General features: G+C 40.9%; 1 long non-coding RNA gene across 1 annotated transcript in view; it reads right to left on the bottom strand.

Moving 5' to 3' along the window:
• LOC105545843 overlaps positions 1-23,192 on the bottom strand; it is a 39,464-nt gene that overhangs the window by 5,836 nt on the left and 10,436 nt on the right. The window contains exon 2 of the long non-coding RNA XR_001007001.1: positions 626-707. This is a non-coding gene — a long non-coding RNA (uncharacterized LOC105545843). The remainder of the gene's footprint in view (positions 1-625; positions 708-23,192) is intronic.

Raw genomic sequence — 23,192 nt, 5'->3', positions numbered from 1 at the left:
TGATTCCAGCGTATCTTCCAGCCCACGATTTTGAACGGAACCGTCAAAACTGAATTGCACTGGGCAGAGTTACGGAAGGCTTCGTTCAAAGCTACTGCAATACGGTAAAGAGACCAGAACTCAACTCAGTTTGAGCACAGCTTCTCTGAAGTGCGTGCGTGTGTGTGTGTGTGTGTGTGTGTGTGTGTGTGTGTGTGTGTGTGAAGACCCGGGGTCAGGGAATTGTAGGCCATCCTTCTTGGTGAATCGGCTTTCCCCAGAGAAAAAGTGAACTTTCTTGTATCTTTACGACAAGAGGGAATTTTAACACTTGGAGCAAGATTCCCGCTGAAGTTAGGCTCCTTCCCTCCCACAGAGACAGGGAGAGAGGGCAGCCCATGTTCCTGGATGACTACATTTCAAAGGAATGGCTCCCAGGTCCTTGAGAAAGACGGGCCAGGTTTTTAACTCTGGCAGGAGGATTTGGAACAGATTTGCATCTCCAAGGGGCAAAGAAAGAGCCCCAGTGGCAAGTCTTCTAAAGTAAATGCTCTAAGAATAGGGAAACCAGGGACCCGGAGGCAGCAAGAAGAGTTAAACCAAGAGGGACATTAGGGCTGTCTTGGTCTGTACCCATGCCTCTTACCTGAGTCCTTACATTTATTCAAGCAATTGATTTTCACTTCCCAGTGGCAAGCTCAAGGACTATTCTGAGTCTGTTTCTTCACCTGTCAAAGAGGAAAATAAAGTCACTGCTTCGTACGGTTGATATGAAGAGCAAATGAGATGAAGTATTTAAAACACCATGGTGACAGGGGCATGTGGACCCGAGACCACCTGATCCCACACGTGCAGCTCAGCTTTAGGTCACAAATGACCAGAAGACAGCTCTCAAATCTCGTCTGCTTTGTTGCCAGTGAAGAAAATCTTTCCCACCAAGGTCATGCCCTTTTAGGGGTGGCTCACAGTCAATAATAGTAATAATTGTGAAACTGCCTTTGCAAAATTATGACTGAGACAGTGAAAGAGATCTAACTTAACTGACTCCATCTTGCTTCTAACCTCCAAGCTGTCCTTGTTCATTCCTAGACTTAGGCTGAACTAACTTTGGGAGAAACTTGGTTTATAGTTTAAACAAGGATATAGTTTTATATAGTTTAAACAACGACATAGTTTTATATAGTTTAAACAAAGTTAATAGTTTAAACAAAGATGGAAACAGCCCTTTCCCAAAGCAGACCTCCTTCTTGCCTGGGGACTACATTGCCTTTGTAGGACTAACATTAGCCACAAGATTAGAAATTATGGTTTAGGAGTCATGCAACTGGAGGCTACAAGATTTGGACCCTCCCTAAGCTGCCCCTAATGTCAGTGCTTGAGACATTTTGCAGACCCTGCACCTGATGGATCAGCCGGCACCACCCAGATTGATAAACTGACTCATCTGATCTTGTGACCCCCACCGAGGAACTGACTCAGTGCAAGAAGACAGCTCCGACTCCCTGTGATTTCATCCCTGACCAGTCAGCACTCCTGGCTCACTGGCTTCCTCCAAACCACCAAGTTGTCCTTAAAAACTCTGCTCCCTAAATGCTCAGGGATACTCATTTGCGTAATAATAAAACTCAGGTCTTCCGTACAGCTGGACCTGTGTGAATTACTCTTTCTCTATTGCAATTCCCCTGTCTTGATGAATCCACTGTGTTTAGGCAGTGGGCAAGGTGGACCTCTTGGGTGGTTACCATTGCTGAGGAGTAAATGCCTGACCCGATGCAGCACAGCTCTGACAGGCCATGTGGGCTCCTGAGCACAAACAGAATGGGCTGAGGCCTCCGGGACCACCTCCCAGCACAACATCCTGCTCTGCCAGCTTTCTCCCCCTTCTCCCATAGATGTTTATATCGAGGACACTCCCAAATAAATGTCTTGCATGCTAAACTCAATTTCAGAATCTCCTTCCCGCAAAAAAACCAAACTGCAATGTGCACTCAGCACAGAACTTGGAAAGAGACACCTCTCAGTCACCCATGGTGACTTCCTCCACTGCCAGGGCTGCCGCTGCTGTCACTATTGACCTCAGCAGCCTTTCCCATGTCAGGCCCTGGGTGAAGCCATCCCCCCAGGATTGATAAGAATTGCATGCAAGGTTTTGGACAGAAATAGAGTTACAGGTAAGGATGCCTCAGGCTGTACTCTGGCCCCTTCCTTGTTGCTAGAAGCCCAGTAGCACCAGTTCCTCACCTGGTGCTTTCCTGTTGCTCCTACAGACAGGATTTTGGACACAGGGTCATGAGACCGTTGAAGGATTGACTTGCATTCCCATTGCTCCTGTCGACAGTACCTCTGACAATCAGCTCATGGGGCTTTTGTTTATGGATTGCTTAGGATGTTTTTCAGACCCCAAATTCTAGCAACTAGTGTGTAGACCCCCAACAGAGGAATGAGATCAGCATGAGAATACAGCTTCTTCCTCTCCCAGGCCCATGGCTTTGCCCTGCATTCTTCAACCAATCAACAATTTCTACCCTTCAGCCCACTCCAAATCTCTTCAAACCCTAGCCCCAAATTCCTGGCGGAGACGGATTTGAGGTTTCCTCCCATGTCCTCCTTTGGTGGCCTTATGATTAAAGCCCTTTCTCTGCTGCAACCCCGTGCCTCCAGGGGTTGACTTGCTGCATGTGTTGGGTAGGGACCTATTACGGTTACACGGGGAGGCAGTGCCCCCCTACCATCCTCTTTGCATTCTGCCACTGAACAGATGCTTCCTACATGGCTGGTAATGTGGGCCCTCCTGTTTCAAGGTCCCCAGTTCAGAAGTCTCATTTGCCCAAACGCGCTGTCATGGGGCCACGTTCTTCCCTTTGCTCTTGGAGAATAGACAAAGCCATTCAGCCCAGCTACAGCCTCAAAGTCTTGTCCTACCTCCCTCTCCAGCCTCAACTCATTCCAGGCTTCCTACATGGCTGGTAATGTGGGCCCTCCTGTTTGAAGGTCCCCAGTTCAGAAGTCTCATTTGCCCAAAACGCACTGTCATGGGGCCACGTTCTTCCCTTTGCTCTTGGAGAATAGACAAAGCCATTCAGCCCAGCTACAGCCTCAAAGTCTTGTCCTACCTCCCTCTCCAGCCTCAACTCATTCCAGGCTCCAGTTCCGTATCTCTCTCTAGCAACACTGATTTTCCTTTAGTTTCCTGCATTTGCCGCTGTTTCTCCTGCCAACAATGTACTGGGGTGAAGCCATAGCTTCTTTATTTACTTCATTTTTTTTAATGTTTCTCATTTGCTTCAATTCAAACATCTTGTCTCAGATGGAATGCAGAAGCAGAGATGAGAATCCTGCTGTCTTCTATTAAAGAAAACATTATGCATAATTGCAAAAATATAGTATGATGCTGGTATCCTCAGAGTAATTTTTTTTGAAAAATGTAATCTTCATAAAAATATTTTATGTATATTCACTTTTAATAGGTTTGTTTTTGTTAGTTTTAAATGAAATAACAAATACTTTGAATATCTCAATGTTTAATATTGTATTAATAATGTTATATATTAGTATAATAATCATATAATATTGTTATAATAATGTATTAAATATAGATGCACCTGAGGTATAGAAACAAAACACCTTTGGGGTCCTCAATAATTTCTAGAGTGTAAGTCACCAGTGAGAATACCTGAAATGGACAAAACTGCTCAGATGTGGGTGTAGCTCTTTCCATCTCTAGCCTCATTCACCCCTGCCTCCTGCCCCAGTGAATGTCATTCTCCAACAAAGTATTTGAAAAGATATTTCTCTCTTTAAAAAGTACACAGATGGACAATTAGCAAAGGAAGAGATGCTCAACATCGTTAGCCATTAGGGAAATGCAAATCAAAACCACAGTAAGGTTATACTTCACAACCACTAGGGTGGCTACAATTAAAAGACAAGTAATAACTAATGTTGACGAGGATGTGGAGAAATGGAAAGCTTCATAATTCCTGGTGAGAATCTAAAATAGTGCAACCACTTTGGAAAAGAGTTGGATGTTCTTCAAAAAGCTAAACATAGTTACTAAATGACCCAGCAATTCCACACCTAGGTATACACTTAAGAAAGATGAAAATGTGTGCACACAAAAGCTTGTACAAGAATTTTCAGAGCAATATAGTCATAACAATCATGGAATGAAAACCACCCAAATGTCTCTCCACTTGAATGCATAAACAAACTATGGTCTATCTAAACAACAGCATAACATTCATCCATTAAAAAAAATGAATTACTGATGCATCCTACAGCAAGGATGAACCTTAACAACATCATGGTAAATGAGAGGATCCTGTCCCAAGAGATCATCATATGTTATGTGATTCTATTTGTATGAAATGTCAAGAACAGGCAAAACTATAGAGACAAAATGTAAATTAGTCGTTACTTAGCACCTGGAGGGTGGAGATGGAGGGTCATGGGAGTGGCTGGCAATGGGCACGGTGCTTCTTTTTGCGGGGTGAAAATGTTCTAAAATCAGATTTTGCTGGTAGCTGTGAACCTAATAAAACCATTTAATTGTACCCTTTAAATGCACGGTTGTGTGGTTTATGAATTATGTCCCAATTAATTTGTGAAGTTGCATTTTCAAACATTAGTAACAGTGAGTTATGTTTAAAATTGATATTTTGGGAAATTCAGATAATGTCCTGGTTAAACTTGAAGTTCTTTACCTCTACATAGCTACCCAATAATACGCTACTAATGAAAACTTAAATCCCATTTACAATTTATTCCTCCAGAGGAGAGCAACTTTATTAAACAACTTCCTTTTGGAGGGTGTGGGGGGAAATAAAAGCATGAAGCAATTCTCTGTCTTCTTCATCTTAGTGTTTTCAATACCTAAATGTCTAAGACAAGTTCCAAGACAAAACATATAAAACCTACTGTAGATATCATAGTGTGGATGTCTTGTCAAGTGATCATGTTTAAATGAAATTAATTCCTCTTTCCTTCTCACAGTCTTTGAGTGTGCCCAGGGTGTACCATCATGGGACCATGTTCTTCCCCTTTGCTCTTGGAGAATAGACAAAGCTACTCAGCCCAGTCACAGCCTCATAATCTCGTTCTACCTCCCTCTCTAGCCTCAACTATTTCCAGGCTCCAGCTCAATGTCATACATCAGGTAGGTGGCGTTCTCTAATAGCTGTCTATTTTCTCAGTCTCTTTTACTTCTCAAGCTTAAAATTGCCCGTTCTTTGTTCGGGCAGTGGTAAGGCTAACTGAAGGTGACTGACAGACTTATTCTCCTTTTCTCAGGTCATCTTTAAAGATAAGAGTGATTGTTTGACCTAAGTTAAACTACAAGTCTATGTATAAATCACTGTGAGGCATTTCTTGCCAAACTTTTATGGATAATAGGAGAGATATGGCTGGCATCATCTCTTCTAGATATTTTTGTGTTGATTAGGATGTGATGGCATGAGATACAGCGGTCACTTTTCAATGATAAGGAAAAAGCCAAAGGATTCCAAAACATTCTCTTGATTCCTCTAAACTCCTGTACTAACTCCAGTAACCTCTAGAAATTCTGTCACGTGAGGAAAAGCAATCTCTAATGTTTAAGCCATTATGATTCATTTCACGGTTATTTGCCAAAAAACTCAATTCTGCTTGATAGAAAATATCATAATGGTCTTCCTATTTCCTATTTTTCCATGGATTGTACCTTGTGTGTACATCTGCCTCTTCTACTATATTTAAAGTTATTTGGAGATAGATTCAAATCTTTTTTTTTTAAATTTATTTATTATTATTATACTTTAAGTTGTAGGGTACATGTGCATAACGTGCAGGTTTGTTACATATGTATACTTGTGCCATGTTGGTGTGCTGCACCCATCAACTCGTCATTTACATCAGGTATAACTCCCAATGCAATCCCTCCCCCCTCCCCCCTCCCCATCATAGGCCCCGGTGTGTGATGTTCCCCTTCCTGAGTCCAAGTGATCTCATTGTTCAGTTCCCACCTATGAGTGAGAACATGCGGTGTTTGGTTTTCTGTTCTTGTGATAGTTTGCTAAGAATGATGGTTTCCAGCTGCATCCATGTCCCTACAAAGGACACAAACTCATCCTTTTTTATGGCTGCATAGTATTCCATGGTGTATATGTGCCACATTTGCTTAATCCAATCTGTCACTGATGGACATTTGGGTTGATTCCAAGTCTTTGCTATTGTGAATAGTGCTGCAATAAACATACGTGTGCATGTGTCTTTATAGCAGCATAATTTATAATCCTTTGGGTATATACCCAGTAATGGGATGGCTGGGTCATATGGTACATCTAGTTCTAGATCCTTGAGGAATCACCATACTGTTTTCCATAATTGTTGAACTAGTTTACAATCCCACCAACAGTGTAAAAGTGTTCCTATTTCTCCACATCCTCTCTAGCACCTGTTGTTTCCTGACTTTTTAATGATCGCCGTTCTAACTGGTATGAGATGGTATCTCATTGTGGTTTTGATTTGCATTTCTCTGATGGCCAGTGATGATGAGCATTTTTTCATGTGTCTGTTGGCTGTATGAATGTCTTCTTTTGAGGAATGTCTGTTCATATCCTTTGCCTACTTTTTGATGGGGTTGTTTGTTTTATTCTTGTAAATTTGTTTGAGTTCTTTGTAGGTTCTGGATATTAGCCCTTTGTCAGATGAGTAGATTGCAAAAATTTTCTCCCATTCTGTAGGTTGCCTGTTCACTCTGATGGTAGTTTCTTTTGCTGTGCAGAAGCTCTTTAGTTTAATTAGATCCCATTTGTCAATTTTGGCTTTTGCTGCTGTTGCTTTTGGTGTTTTAGACATGAAGTCTTTGCCCATGCCTATGTCCTGAATGGTACTACCTACGTTTTCCTCTAGGATTTTTATGGTATTAGGTCTAACATTTAAGTCTCTAATCCATCTTGAATTAATTTTCATATAAGGAGTAAGGAAAGGATCCAGTTTCAGCTTTCTACTTATGGCTAGCCAATTTTCCCAGCACCATTTATTAAATAGGGAATCCTTTCCCCATTTCTTGCTTCTCTCAGGTTTGTCAAAGATCAGATGGCTGTAGATGTGTGGTATTATTTCTGAGGACTCTGTTCTGTTCCATTGGTCTATATCTCTGTTTTGGTACCAGTACCATGCTGTTTTGGTTACTGTAGCCTTGTAGTATAGTTTGAAGTCAGGTAGCGTGATGCCTCCAGCTTTGTTCTTTTGACTTAGGATTGTCTTGGAGATGCGGGCTCTTTTTTGGTTCCATATGAACTTTAAAGCAGTTTTTTCCAATTCTGTGAAGAAACTCATTGGTAGCTTGATGGGGATGGCATTGAATCTATAAATTACCTTGGGCAGTATGGCCATTTTCACGATATTGATTCTTCCTATCCATGAGCATGGTATGTTCTTCCATTTGTTTGTGTCCTCTTTTATTTCACTGAGCAGTGGTTTGTACTTCTCCTTGAAGAGGTCCTTTACATCCCTTGTAAGTTGGATTCCTAGGTATTTTATTCTCTTTGAAGCAATTGTGAATGGAAGTTCATTCCTGATTTGGCTCTCTGTTTGTCTGTTACTGGTGTATAAGAATGCTTGTGATTTTTTGCAGATGACATGATTGTATATTTAGAAAACCCCATTGTCTCAGCCCAAAATCTCCTTAAGCTGATAAGCAACTTCAGCAAAGTCTCAGGATAGATTCAAATCTTATTCACCTGTATGGTCTTCAGAGTGCAAAGCAGAGAAAATTGCTATAGCATACTTGAAGAGGCGGCCTTAAGAATACCACGAGTTATCCCAAAATTTAATGAAAACAAAACTAAACAAAACAACATCACAAGGACTCACTGTGCCTGGTTCTGAGCATCAGTGAATCACAAAATACACTCTCTGCCCTCAAGAAGTTCATGATCTTCTGAGGAGAAAATGAATTTTTCTAATACAATTAGTTTTCTGTAAAACATGGCCATTTACAAATAAGTTGTATCTTTTCAATGTTTTCAGCTGTAGCTACAGAAAATCCTGGCTCATCAGACTTCTGCAATGAAGGATCTTATTCTCTCTTAGAAAGCCCAAAGATCCAGCAGCAGGGAGTGGGGTTGCTAAGTTGGCAAAGTCAACAGTTCAGCAATGTCAGCTTGTCCAAGGTTCCATTCATCTTTCTGCACAGCCATCCTCAGAATGGTGTCTCGCTTAGACTAGTGGTAAGGTAGCACCTGAAATTCCAAGTGCCATCAAATGAGGTAGGAGGCTCCTCATAAAGAAGGCAGCAGTTAGCTTCCTACATCTCTTTTTTTAGAAGAGCAAAGCTTTTTACTAGAATTCCCCTAGTAAAATTCTCCTTATATCTTGTTCATCTTAGTAAGGTCATAGGTCTATACATTCCTGAACAGCGATTGCAAGGGAACTAGAATACTCCAGGGTCAAGCAGACCTGCCCCGTCCAAGGCTGTAATGGTGAGAAGTGAATCCCTGGAAAACATTATGGCTTAGCTAGGCAGGCTTGAGCAGGCAGTAGATTCTGTGTGTGTAAACAACACTTTTCATGGAAAACATAACAAACAATTCTAGAGTCAGTCACAAGTTAAGTGATTCATGAACACTTCAGAACATTTGAGCACACATTATACCAGATCTCTTCAAAAATTACAGAGAAATCCTTTACTTGATATGCCAGATGTGTCCAAGGCTGACCCTTTGATTCTCAGAACACACAAGCATTTGTGAGAGCTGTAACGGAAAAAAAATAGAAGAATATTTGATATTTTTTAATACATAAAGCCCTTGGAACTGAAATAGGGATCATTTCAGGAAAATTCAGCTTTCCTCTGAATGTTTATAAACCTCTTTCCACAACATTTATTCAACAGAATTTTATTGATTTTCCAGTATATGACAGGCACATATCTTCATTTCAAAATGGAAACATGAAGATTCACATTGCTAGCCATTTCCTCTACATGGAAACTTTGAAAAATTCATGCCATCTGAAACACCACCTCATCAAATGCATAGCTATTTGCCATATTCCTATCATTTGACTTTCAGGAGCATCGACATATTTGAGAAATAGGCCTCAATATGAACAAACATGAGGGGTGAAAACTGAAAATAAAATTCTAAGCACCCAACCAACTGGAAGGGCTCCCTCTTGGCCAAGGGGATTCCAAAGAAACCTGCAAAACTACTTCAGGCCACCTGTAGTCCCAGTTACTTGTGAGGCTGAGACAGAAGAATGGCATAAACCCGGGAGGCGGAGCTTGCAGTGAGCTGAGATCGGGCCACTGCACTCCAGCCTGGGCAACAGAGTGAGAGTCTGTCTCAAAAAAAAAAAAACAAAAAACAAAAAACAAATTAGTTCAGGCCATGAGTGGGGGGCGGTGGGTTGGACATACCTCATTATACCTTCCTCCCTTTGAAGTTCAGGTACAATTGACCAGCATTAACATTAAAACAGAGATCTCAAGACTGATAGAGCAGACTCTCTGTAACAATAAGTTACCAAATTCCAACCGGACCTTCATATATCACATGACAGATAGCAGGCTCTGAGGGAAATCAAAGTATTTTACACCAAAATGTATTTCTTTGCCATGCTTTAGAATGGTCCTGCACAGTTGTCTCTTGTGAGGGATACTTGCATTCTGTAGCAAATTCTCTTTCTTTACTAGGTCTTTTCCGGAGGGTCCGGAACATTTTAAAGGTCTGAATAGGAAACATTTGCCATCTATTGCCTTAAAGCATAACCAACTATGAGTCTTCATCCACATAATAAGAACCTTGGTCTCCAGAACCCCTTATCTTAAGTCAGACACTCCTTTGTAATAATTCCAGGTCTTTAGATAATAACTGTTTCAACCAGTTGCCAATCAGAAAATCTTTGAATCCACCTATGACCCGCAGGTCCCCACTTTGAGTGGTCCTGCCTTTCTGAACCAAACCGATGTAAACTGTACATGTAGTGACCGATGTCTTATGTCTCCCTAAAATGTATAGTATAAAACCAAGCTATAACCCAATCACCTTGGGCACATATTCTCAGGAACTCTTGATACTATGCCTTGAGCCAGCCGTGGTCACTCATATTTGCCTCAGAATGAACCTTTTAAAATATATTATAGAATTTGACTTTTTCCATCAATAACGGTGAACACACATTTTCCCTGTTAAAGGGAATCTTTTAAGTCAAGATGTAGTGATTGAAGATCCAGTTTATGGGGAAAGTTGAGTACTTAGAATTTAGGAAATTGAGAAGTATTGATTGTACAGAGCTGGAAGAAAGGTTGAAGAAGATATTTAACTGCCACCGTCTCAGACAAAATTGCCAGACTATGCCATGTTCAGTTTCCAACAGGGACCTCGCCCACACCTAGCACAACTCCGGGGGGCTCCATTTACATAGAATTCATGGGAATGGACGGCTGTAGATGTGAGTGAGGCTGCCCTGGCCCTGCATCTGCACCCTTGGCAGCCCTAAGCTCACACCTCTGGGCTGGAAATCCTTTAGGTCCCGCTCATCTGAAAGCTGTCAGTCACCAGATTTACTGTCTGTCCTGGTTAGACCCTGTTACAGCCATTCCAGAGAGGGTCTCCCTGACCAAGACCCCACCCTAGACTTCCTCTGCCCTCCTGTCGAAATTCTCACTCCCTAACCTGAAGTTAAGCTTTCTTTCTGCTGCGTTAGAACACTCCTGTCCTTTTGTGAGCAGATAGTGGAAATGAGCTTGGTGTTCCAGGAACAGGCACTTAGTTGGTGGCTTCAACTGCAAACTGAATTGCTGATTCTTGTTGTAGTCTGCCTCTACCTCCTCATCTCTTGAATTTAATTAGATCCACATTTTGCTCTGTTCTAACTGAGGTCATTTCTAGAATTTTGAGAAATTTCTAGAAAATATATAGGGTTATCTTTCATTCTGGTTTGAAAAAGTAGAGGAAAGGAAAGTCTGAACTCATTCTATCTCACAATGCAGTTCAGTGGAAAATGCATTACTTCAGAGGTTGGGTCCCCTTGCCCTTCTCTGGGAGCCTGGAGAGAGCTCACAATAACATAGGCAATTTCTATTCCCTCTCCTGCCAAAGAGGAACAACTCTAGGCAAGACTGAGGTTGCCTCTATTTATTTTTACTAAAATATTTATACAAATTTAATTTAAATGCAAATGAGTCCCTTTCCACTTGGCTTCTGGATATCCATGAAGGCAGCATATTGTTAGCAGGACCTGGAATTTCTGGTTGGATGAATAATTCCAGACTTAAACAGGATCTGCCCCGAGATTTCTCCTCTCACAGGCCTGATCCATCTGATCACTTTCTCAGAACACAATGATGCTGCATCTAATGCACTGTTATCTTCGTGACAGCTCAGCACTCCATGTCAAACCACCAAATCTAACATGTCTCTTTCTCATTTAACCCCTGATTGTGTCCTGTGTACTTTATACCTGGTGCTTCTGGACACACAAGGGAAAGTCATGCTTCCCTAGTTACCCATTTCAGTTAGGGCTTTCCAAATATTGGTTGTATTTTCTGTTCTTCAAGCAATAAAACAATAATATAATAAATAGTAGCAGATTCGTAGAAGCAGGCTTTCTGAGCCAGCGGTAAGGAGGGCATGGTGGCATGTGTAGAGGAGCCTTTGTGTGGCTGTTGACCAGTGGACAGTGTCAGTCGTGTGTAGTAAATTGCAGCTCTTCTCAGTAACCCCCCATGCTCAGTTCCCATCCCCAGCAAATCTAGCGAGCTTCTTCATTTATTACTTAATTTTTCAAAATAATCAAGACAAAATATTTAAAAATAAATATTTGTAATAAATATAATATCATAATCACATAGTTTAGAGATTTAAAAATATTGTGGAATATCTGCCCATAAAAAAAATCTAATTTCCTCACTTTCTAAAACCAACAATAAAGTACTTTAAAAATGTTTCAGGTGTTTCCCAATAAGACAGCATACAGCCAAATCGCAGCCCAAAACTTACTTGTTCCTAATTTCATGAATTGCAGAGACAAACAAAAATAGTAAGTTTTTGAATAAACTGAGCTTTTATTTAGTGCCAACTGATTCGCCCACATTATTTTATTGTAATCTAATTACACTGTACAATATGTTCAATGCCTCTTTTACAGATGAGGAAATGGAATAGTTAGGAGGTAACATGAATTGTATGGATTTATTTATTTATTTTGAGACAGAGTCTCTCTCTCTTGCCCATGCTGGAGTGCAGTGGCACAATCTCATCTTACTGCAACCTCCACCTCCCAGGTTCAAGCAATTCTAGTGCCTCAGCCACCCAAGTAGCTGGGATTACACGTGTGCACCACCATGCCCAGCTAATTTTTGTATTTTCAGTAAAGACAGGGTTTCACCATGTTGGCCAGGCTGGTCTCAAACTCCCAGCCTCAAGTGGTTTGCCCACCTCAGCTTCCTAAAGTCCTGGGATTACAGGCATGAGCCACCGCGATCGGCTGAATTTAGAAAGATCTTAAGTAGTACAAGAGCTGATGTTTGAAATTAGAGCACTTTGACTTCAGAGTCTGTAATCTTAGCACGCCTCTACTAAGTCCCTAAAACAAGGTTAGCCCTTGATGAAGAAAGGACTGAGATGAGAGTTCTTTGGTGCCCTCATGAAACAAAATCTAATTCATGAGATGGGGAGTTAAAGGAGGGCAGGAGACCAACGTTTGGCTGCTTCTTCTCCTAATTAAAAGGCTTCTTGGGAGGCCGAAGTGGGTGGATCGCCTGAGGTTGGGAGTTTAAGACCAGCCTGACCAACATGGAGAAACCCCATCTTTACTAAAAATATAAAATTAACCGGGCGTGGTGGTGTATGCCTGTAATCCCAGCTACTCGGGAGGCTGAGGCAGGAGAATGGCTTGAACCTGGGAGGCGGAAGTTGCAGTGAGCTGAGATTGCCCCATTGCACTCCAGCCTGGGCAACAAGAGCAACTCTGTCTCAAAAAAAAAAAAAAAAAAGGCTTCTCAGTGTGGGATTGGCGAACCACTAGCATAATTGTTCTATGTATTTATTTGACAAGTGCTATAATTGTTTTCTTTTAGTGTTTATGACTAAATCATGAAACTCTCTATACTTAAATGTATTCCAGAAAAACAAACCTTCAAAATATGCTATTAGGATATTCAATACAATATTTAAATATTAGGATATTCAATACAATATTTAAATATTCACGATATTTAGAAGAAGAATATGCACGTTCTTCAGACTGCTCTGAAAGTTGATTTTCCATGTTGATCGTGACAATGAAGTGGTTTGGAGAGTCCTCTGGCTGAAGGCAATTTAGAAACTTCATCCTGAACTGCATGTTATTTCCAGATTGTTAATGAGTGGATTGTTGTTTTGGATTATAATTATAATTTCTGGGAGTATGGCCAAAAATGGAATGCAGTGCTGAAGGGTTGGCCTTTTCCTCCTATGGTCCCTCCTTCATAAATTGGTTTATTGAAAATATTTCTAAAGCACAATAGAGACAAAAGGGTAGGGGTATAGTATTCACAAACTAGTGAGATACGTCTTGAATGACTTACATGTAAACATTGATGCGTCAACTTGATGACCTCTGTAGTCTCTGGATATTCTCAGGTAGCCTTTGCAGGGAGAAAATACAATTCTTAATACTAAGACCTGACTGCATATTTTTGCTAATTTCTCTTCTTTCCTCGTTGAACGCCGGGATGGCTTTTCTATGCAGATATCTTGACACATAGTGCCCAACTTTGGTCCTGAATTCTGAGAACCACAGTCCAGAATAGATGCTAAAACTTTTCAAAGTTAGCAGCCTTCCCCTATGACTTTATGAAATGCAGCCCTACAGGAGAGCTCAGGAAGCCACATCTTCCATCTGTCACCTTCTGACTGTTGATCCTATGGGTTCACAGGCCAGGGGGATGCTGGTGAGGACCCTTTTCACTGGGACCCCCAGGAGTTCCTGACAGAGGAGACAGACTTAGAGACGCAAGTAGTCTGCTGAGAAAGGGGCTTAATGTCATGAAATGTTGCAGGAAGTCAGGGACCCCGAACGGAAGGACCTGCTGAAGCCGTGACAGAAGAATATAAATTGTGAAGATTTTATGGACATTTATCACTTCCCCAATCAATACTCTTATAATTTCCTATGCCTGTCTTTAATCTCTTAATCCCGTCATCTTCGTAAGCCGAGGATGAACATCACCTCAGGACCCTGTGATGATTGCGTTAACTGCACAGATTGTTTGTAGAGCTTGTGTGTTTGAACAGTATGAAATCAGGGCACCTTAAGAACAGGATAACAGCGATTTTCAGGGAACGAAGGAGATAACCTTAAAGTCTGGCTGCCTGTGGGCGGGCAGAACAGAGCCATATTTCTCTTATTATCAAAAATGGGTAAGAGAAGTATCGCTGAATTCTTTCCCCAGTAAGGAATATTAATAATTAACAGCCCTGGGAAAAGAATGCATTCCCGTCGAGGGGTTGCCTCTGGCCACTCTGGGGGGTGTCTGCCTTATGCAGTTGCAGATAAGGGATGAAACACGCCCTGGCCTCCTGCAGCGCCCCCAGGCTTGCTAGGATTAGGAAATTCCTGCCTGGCGAATTCTAGTCAGACCTGTTCTCTGCTCTTGAACCCTGTTAAGATGTTTATCAATGACAATGTGTGCACAGCAGAACATGGAACTTCATTAGTAATTCTAGTTTCGCCCTGACCTTGTGATCTCGCCTTGTGATCTTTTGTTGCCCTTGAAGCATGTGATCTCTGTGACCCACACCCTATTCGTACACTCCCTCCCCTTTTGAAAATTGCTAATAAAAACTTGCTGATTTTATGGCTTAGGGGACATCACAGAACCTGCCGACATGTGATGTCTCCCCCAGACACCCAGCTTTAACATTTCTCTCTTTTGTACTCTTTCCCCTTATTTCTCAGACCAGCCGACACTTAGGGAAAGTAGAAAGAAGCCTATGTTGAAATATTGGGGTGGGTTCACCCAATAATGAAGTATTAAAACATCTAATATATTTGAAAATTTACAAGAGAATATTTTGGAAGGAAACTTCAAGAAATGTAGAAGACAGGGAGAAGAAAGGATCTCTGAAAGTCACCTCTTTGGGTGGAAATTTTCTCATTTCTCTATTTGTGGTCACCACTATACATTGATAACAAGATTTCCTGCCATAAAAATTTCTCAGATGGTGAAATTATTTATAATATGAATAAATTTATTTCTTCCTGTATGCCTTTGTTTGTTTGAACATATTTTTGAGTACTTAATGTGAGTCAGTCTTACTTTAGATACCAGGATTGTGGAGTTGATCAGGACAGAGAGGACTCTCATCCCCTATTACTTAGTTTTTCAATAGGATCCAAATAAAATACTTTTAAACAAATGTTTATAATAAATATAATGACATAAACACATAGTCTGGAGATTTAAAAAATATAATAGACTATCTGCCCATAAAAAATATAACTGACTCCTCCACTGCCTAAAATCAACAATAAAGCATATCCAAAATGTCTCAAGACTCTAAAAAGAGTTATACTTTTGTGAAAGGAGACAGGCAGTAGATATACAGAAGATGATATAATTTTAGGTAGTGATAACTGCTATAAAAATAAAACTGGATAATAGAAGATAAGTAGGGAATTAGGGCTAGCTTAGATAAGGCTCTAAGAAAAATTCATGCAGTTCATTTATTAAACACAGATATATTCCAATTTTCTCCTTCTTGTATCAAATTCATTATATATTCTCAGTAGTTTTCTTGGAATTTGTTACCTGAATTTTTTTCTTTAAAAATAATATTGTTTATATTATAACTTTATTCTTTTAAATGTACATAGGAGCTTTAATGATGCCCTATCTTCATTGTCAATATTTGCAATTTATTCATTATCTTACTTTCCTTCATCAGTCTTCCTAGATTCAAATCAATTTCATTAGTCTTCTCACTGAAATATCTTTTACATTTGATGATGTTTTTCTATTGTATATTTTATTTCTATTTCACATATTTCTGTCCTTATTTTCTTCCTTCAGTATTTTCTACTTTCAAGAGAATTTACTTTCTGTGACTTGCTGGTTTTTAAAAATAACACCATGGCATGAACATTTAGTTCATTGATTATGGTATCTTTCTTTTTTTCTGGATGAATATATTCATGCAAAGCTATTATTCCACTCTCTGTATCCACTGTGCATTTATTCCTGGGCTAGGCCCCAAGGAGAGGCTGAAGGAAATAGAATGTGAAGAACTAGAACACCTTTGTTGCTCCTCAGGACCTCTTTCTCTGGCAGTGGACACAGGGCTTGTGAGTCCAGCATAATGAGATCATATAGGATGGACTGCCCTGAGGATGGGACAGATATTTCCATGCCCTGAGGATGAGACAGATACTTCACTCACATTTCCATGGCTTTTGAAGGAGAACTTCCAACTTGATGGATTTTATTAACTGCCCTGGATTTGACAGGTTCCCTCTTGATGGGGAATCGAAAAGGAACATTTCCGCCTTTCCTAAGTCTCTCCACAGTCCATGGACCCTATGCTCACACAGACCCTCACAGAAACCCACCCACAGTCTGTACTCCCTGTTCCCAGATGCACAGACAGACCAACATGCAGAAACAGATGCACACAATGATGCCAAACTCGGGTTCCAACCACGTGTCAAGAAAGATGAGAAATTTTGAAATAATATGCTGAATCTGCTACGCATGGATTTTTTTTTAAAAAATACTTTTTTCACAATTACTGAAATATTTTATTTGCTTTAAGACTTTAGAAGCTTTGAGAGATGAGGAAGAAAGATTCCTGGAGGTGGATTATCTTTGAAAAATCAATTGTGCTGTTACCCCTATTCCCTCCCAAGGAAGAGCAAATGCCCATCTTCTTATCCCAAACCCCCCAAAGGAAGAGGATCCAGTAGGGCTATTTGTAGGCATTAGGATGCAACCCCTATGACTGGGGGACATGGTGGCCTGAGTATGATCTTCCAAGACAGTGAAAGGCAGATGTGCCCATAAAAGCTTAGCTCTGGGGAGCAGCCCTGAGCTTTCAGATTTTCCCAAGGCCAGAGATACAGGTATGTTTTATCTCTAAGCAAGGCGGGTGATGCAATCTACAAAGAAATCGGCACAAAAGTTGAAGACGCTTTAACTTTTAGCATCAAAGAATGAAATAAAACAAAGTGAAGAGCACATGAAAAGAACAGGCACCTTTTCTTTGGAAATGAGGCTGATGAAAATATCAGAAGGAACATGCGTTGCCTAGGAAGTTGTTTTCCTGCAAAGGTTCCTAATCATCTGAACAAATCATAGTTCTATTAATTTGAAATTGATGTAAAGTTGGAGGAAGAATCAGGTCTAGGAATGTGTGTGTGTGTGTGTGTGTGTGTGTTCAGTTTTTCTCATAAATGCCTCCAGAAAGACACAGCTCAGCAGGACATCCAAGGTGATTGCTTATGTAAAAATTCTAATCCAATTTGTATTAGGCCATTCTTGCATTGCTATAAAGAAATACCCAAGATTGAGTAATTTATAAAGAAAAGAGGTTTAATTGTCTCACCCTTCTGTAGGCTGTACAGGAAGCATAGCTCTGGCGTCAGCATCTGTGGAGGCCTCCGGACGCTTGCAATCATGGCAGAAGCTGAAGTGGGAGCAAGGTTTCAGATGGGGAAAGCAGGAGCAAGAGAGAGAGTTGGCAGGGAGAGGTGCCATACACTTTTAAATGAACAGATCTCCTGAGAACTCACGATCATGAAAACAGCACCAAGCCATGAGGGATGCACACCCATGACCCAGAAACCTCCTATCAGGCCCCACCTCCAGCACTGAGGATTACAATTCAACATGAGATCTGGGTGGGGACGAACATCCAAAATATCTCACAATTATATTTTGGGTCAAGTACAGTATATGAAGTTTACCAAGAGAAGTTTGGCTAAAAGTTTCAACATCTCACTAGATAAAAATCTCAGACTTCAAGGGGTAGTGCATTGAAAAGAAAAGCCTTATTAAGATATAATTCAGTCTCTACTAAAAATACAAAAATTTGCTGGGTGTGGTGGTACATGCCTATAATCCCAGTTACTTGGGAAGCTGAGAGGCAGGAGCATCGTTTGAACCCAGGAGGCAGAGGTTGCGGTGAGCTGAGATCGTGCCACTACCCTTCAGCCTGGGTGACAGAGCCAGACTCTGTCTAAAGAAAAAAAAAAGATACAATTCATATAACATGCTATTTACTCGTTTAAGGTGTACAGGCAATTGGCTTTTAGTATCCACAGAATTATGCATTTACCACACGACCAATTTTAGAACATTTTTGTTACCCTAAAATGAAACCCCACATCATTTAGCTGTTGATGCAGGATTTTTCTTAGTCCCCTTTGCCAGACTTGTGGGAGGGATGCCCATCTACTCAATCTGCCATGCTTAACCCCCTGCAGAAGGGAACAAGTGAGTGAGCGATTGCAGAACCTGGCTGGCTGCTTTGGGCATCAACAGAGGAGCAAGCTCTGAGTGGGACCTGGGGCCAGTCCAGGCATGTTGCCTTGAGGGAAATGTGGCAGCTCCCAGGTGAGGGTGCCCATGATCCTGAAACCCCAGAGGAGGTGTTACAGAGCTCCTTTAGTTCAACTGTCCACAGCATGTTAGCAGCTCACTGGCCCCTTGCCTCATCCATGGAGTGGTTGCCTTCTGCCAGCAAAGGCAAAGGGCTAGTGTGACAGCCTTTCTGGGTACCCACACTCAATGGGTCCTGAACTCTTGTCTGACATCCAAGAAGAATGAAGTCATGCAGACAATTTAAGGATGGTGAAGGTGGAGAATTTATTGAGTGATGAAAACAGCTCTCGGTGGAGAGAGGAGATGGAGAGGGGAGCTGGAGAGGGGGCAGGAAGGGCAGGTCATCTTCCCTGAAGTCAGGCCATCTCCTTCCCTGAAGTCAGGCCATATTCTCCAATACTGACTCAGTCTGGGGACTTTATAGGCACAGGATGGGGAGTGTGTGCTGATTGGTTTGTGAGTATGCAAAAAAGGTTATAAAGTGAAGACACCATCCAAAGGTTGGCATGATAGTGTAGAAAACCAACTAGGCAAGGGTAGCTATATGTAAAATAGGTGAAGAGCAGGCATGAATCAGAGGAAAGTGTGCCACACAGGAAGACAAGTTCTCAATCCAGTCCAAGGATTTAACTTGAAGCTTGGCTTTCGGGTTTTCAACTGTCTTCGGCTTGGAGATGGGGTTACCTCTGTCTGTCTGGGCATTTGGCTGCCTCCTGTTGCTATCACTGTCCCTCCCAATATTCTCATTCACTCATTGCTCCTACCCTAAATAACCATTAATCTACTTAATTTTTCTCTAGATTTGCGTAATCTGGATCTTTCATATAAGTGGAATCATATAATAAGTAGTTTTTGGGACCAGCTTCTTTCACTTAGTGTAATCATTTAAAGATTCTTTCCTGTAGTATAAATCAGTACTTCATTCCTTTTTATTGCTAAGTAATATTTCAGTGTGGATATATGACTTTATGTATCTTTCAGCTGATAGGCATTTGGGCTATTTCTACACTTGGCAATCATGAACAATTCTGCTATGAATATTTATGTCCAAGGTCTTTTGTGGATATATGTTTTCATTTCTATTGGGACTTCTGGGTCATAAATAACTCTTTTAACTTCTTGAAGGACTTCCAGACTCTTCCAAAGTAACTGCAGCTCAAAAATAGGCAGGACTTTGTTTTGGTCACTGCTGGATCCCCAGTGTCTAGAACAGAGCTTGACACGTTACAAGCCTCAGAACACATGAGTAAACCAAGTAAATTCCACATCTTGTATTCCTGAACACTAACATGTGATATCAACATGTTTCATGCATCCTCTAGGAAATTTAAGCAAGAATTACACAAGGGATTTTGATCTCAGCCAACTAAACACTTCATCCTCAATTTTCTCATTTTAAAATGGAAATAAATACCTGCCTTCCAATAGAGTTATTACGAGGCTGAAATGTGGTTTTATACGTGAAAGCAACTTGAAAATTACAAAGTATTATAGAAATGCCAGTTGCTGTTACTATTTTTATTCAGTTGTTTTTGTTAGGATTTTCACTCTTCCTGTTCGCAGTCCAGAACCAGACTCGAAGGCACTGAGTCACTTCCACAGTTATATTTGTTCCCTTGGTGTTTCTTGGCAATGGGGTATGCAGCTATATTGGTAATATTTGCTCAGTTTATTCATACTGATTGCATGCATAATATAGATGGCCCCAAGACTACTCTCCTTGGGGATTGATAGTTGCCAGTCTCCCCTCCAGATGTATTCCTAACCCTAGCACACCCTGCACTACTCTAACATGTAGGCTGACCTCTAACCTGTAGGCTGACCTCTAACCTGTAGGCTGACCTCTTCATATTGCATCACCTGGCTCCGTCTGCTCTCTGGCTTCTGGTTAGTTTTCTGACTGGAGACGCTGGGTTTTCAGGGTCAAAAGAAGAGAGAAGTCAAGAGATTTATCACCTTCCCTCTCTCCCTGCTCTCCGTGACTTGGTGTTGTCTGTGTTCCTTTTACGGAGGCCACAGCTTACGTGGCGTCAGATGTCAAGGCCTTCTTAATGCCAAAGCTCCTGTATGATGTGGCAACTGTCCCCTCCTCTTGTTCCTTGGGTTGGGGTAGTGGTATGGAGTTCGTGTGATGGCTTCCCACTGTTGCTAGGTCCTGGGTGCAGTGCCATCTCCCATTTATTTAATGTTGTCCAATCTATTTAACTACTATCTTTATTAAATTTATTCAATTCAATCCCATTTTGAGTGTACCATGTATTTCCTGTGAGGACCCAATTAATAAACTAATAATAATAATAGCAAGTAACACTTACTTTGCACTCTTTACATGCCAGGTTCTATGATGGGTGCATTCACACACAAGCTGGTTCACTTTGTCCTCACAGTGACTGAATGAGATAGGGACTCTTTCTGTAATTGTCATTTTGCAGATGAAGAAACTGATGCTCAGAGAGCACCCCTGATTCCCGCCAGGTCACACAGTTAGTAGCTAGCAGAACAAGCATCTAAACCTCATTGGCTTGCGTATAGGATCCATGCCTCAGTCTTTATGCTGTACAGCCCATCTGTGGGATTCCAAGTTCTAACGTGAGAATGGCTCAGGCTGGTGACTTTCCTAAGCAAAGTGTTGGCAGTGGGATCCATGACAATATTTAGTTTTTATCATTAATTGTAAGACTGCATGTTCCATGTCACTAGCGGAGGTCCTCAAGCTTGCACAGTGAGAGTTTCAATTAATCCACTAAAAAAGCTCTTTGTACCACAACTAATGCCTATTAATGTGTGATTACTATATAAGGCCCAGTGTTCTTTGTCTGAGACGATGTGAAACGGACCAAGAGCTGGGATGATTTAGACACAATCAGAGTGTATTACACAAGCTCATTTTCACGTTAATAGTAACAATAAAAGACTTCTCAGCCATACTTACACCCAGGCCTTCTCATATTTTAGAATAAAAGCAGGGTATAAAAGAAGTTGTTATATACAGCACATTTACTATTTTCCAGAGCTATCTGCAGCTTCCTGCAGTGCTGGCAGAATGGAAATAGCCCCCATAATTTAGGATTTTTAAAATAAATGTGCAGTAAATTAGGTTGATTAATAGCTTTATTAGATTGTATGAGTCACAATTTTAGGGTTTAATAACAACATTCACATATTAAGAAATTGTTCTTTTCAAGGAACTGTTCTACCATATATATATATATATATATATTTTATATATATATGCCTTAACTGCTTCCATCCCATAATAATCTTATCATGTAGGTCATATTTTCAGCCCCATTTCACAGACAAGGAAACTGAGGCACAAAGGTGTTATTTAGCTGGGATACAGATGTACCACTAGGAGGTGAGTGTAGGTTTATGAGACAGACTTCAACATCCAGGCTCCTATGCTTTAGGCAAATCTTCCATCAGGGCTTCTACTCACTTTATAAGTGTCATTTTTTTTTTCAATTTGGCTGTGCAAAAGCTTCTGGACTCATAAGCCCGAAGGGTGAATTGAACTGTGAGCTCTCTCAAATGCATAAGTGAAGTAACTCAGGAATGGAAAACCAAACATTGCATGTTCTCACTTATAAGTGGGAGTTAAGCTATGAGGATGCAAAGGCATAAGAATGATATAAGGACTTTGGGGACTCGGGGAATGTTGGGAGGTGGAGTGAGGGATACAAGACTACATACTGGGTGCAGTGTACACTGCACAGGTGACAGGTGCACCAAAATCTCAGAAATTACCACCGAAGAATTTACCGATGTAACCACAAGAAAAAAAAAATCCATCAGTTTTTTAGTTATAAGAGTCAGCCTCTGGTTGCAGTTTTGTTGCCTTTCTATAATTTGATATGCGGTGTCATTTTTGTTAATTCCTAAATGGCTTGTAATTGAGATTTTAATTCCTACTTTAACCTGATGGTTATTTGCGTGTTTGGACATTTATTTTCCTTATCATTTCTACTTATAGTTCATGAAAATTAGAGAATGCCTGGCCTTTTAATAATTGAATTTTTTATTCTTTTTTTTGAGATAAACACTATAATAAAGTTCTCTAAATATTAAAAAAAAAAAAAAATCCAACACAGACATACTGTCCTGAGTGAGCATTCTCTGGCTCTCAGCATGCAGTGAACAGGCCAGGAGCACATTGGCCAGCAGATGTCAGGAGTTACTCACGGAAACCCAGGCTCTGGGCTCCGGACTGAATTCCCTGGGAGAGTAACAATAAACAGCTTGTCTGTGAAGCCCCTTTCCTCAAGGCCAAGTTTCCCTCACGTGACCCCAAGATATGATCAGGTACTTGGAGTTCTGGAAACACAACTAAGTCAAAATGGATCAAAGACAGGGCCTACAGGAGTGATGGAAATACTAAATAGTGATTATACTTTTGTATCTTCCATGGCTTGCATCTGATGAGCCCTAAATGTCTCAGGGAGGATGGCTTATAAATGCTGGGCGAGACAAATGACTCTCACGCTTTGCTTTTATGAATTATAGTAAAAACAATTGGCTCTGTAGGACTCCAGTTCCTACTTTTTCCTATTTGACCATTGTTCTGTTTCAATTACAAAAAGTTAATGATGATGGTGATATGTGTGACGATCCCAGTTACCATTTACTGAGTGCTTGCTAGGGATTAATC

Source organism: Mandrillus leucophaeus, unplaced genomic scaffold, assembly GCF_000951045.1.
Source record: "Mandrillus leucophaeus isolate KB7577 unplaced genomic scaffold, Mleu.le_1.0 Scaffold34, whole genome shotgun sequence".
NCBI lineage: Eukaryota > Metazoa > Chordata > Mammalia > Primates > Cercopithecidae > Mandrillus > Mandrillus leucophaeus.
This window is presented reverse-complemented; position numbering and strand designations above follow the sequence as displayed.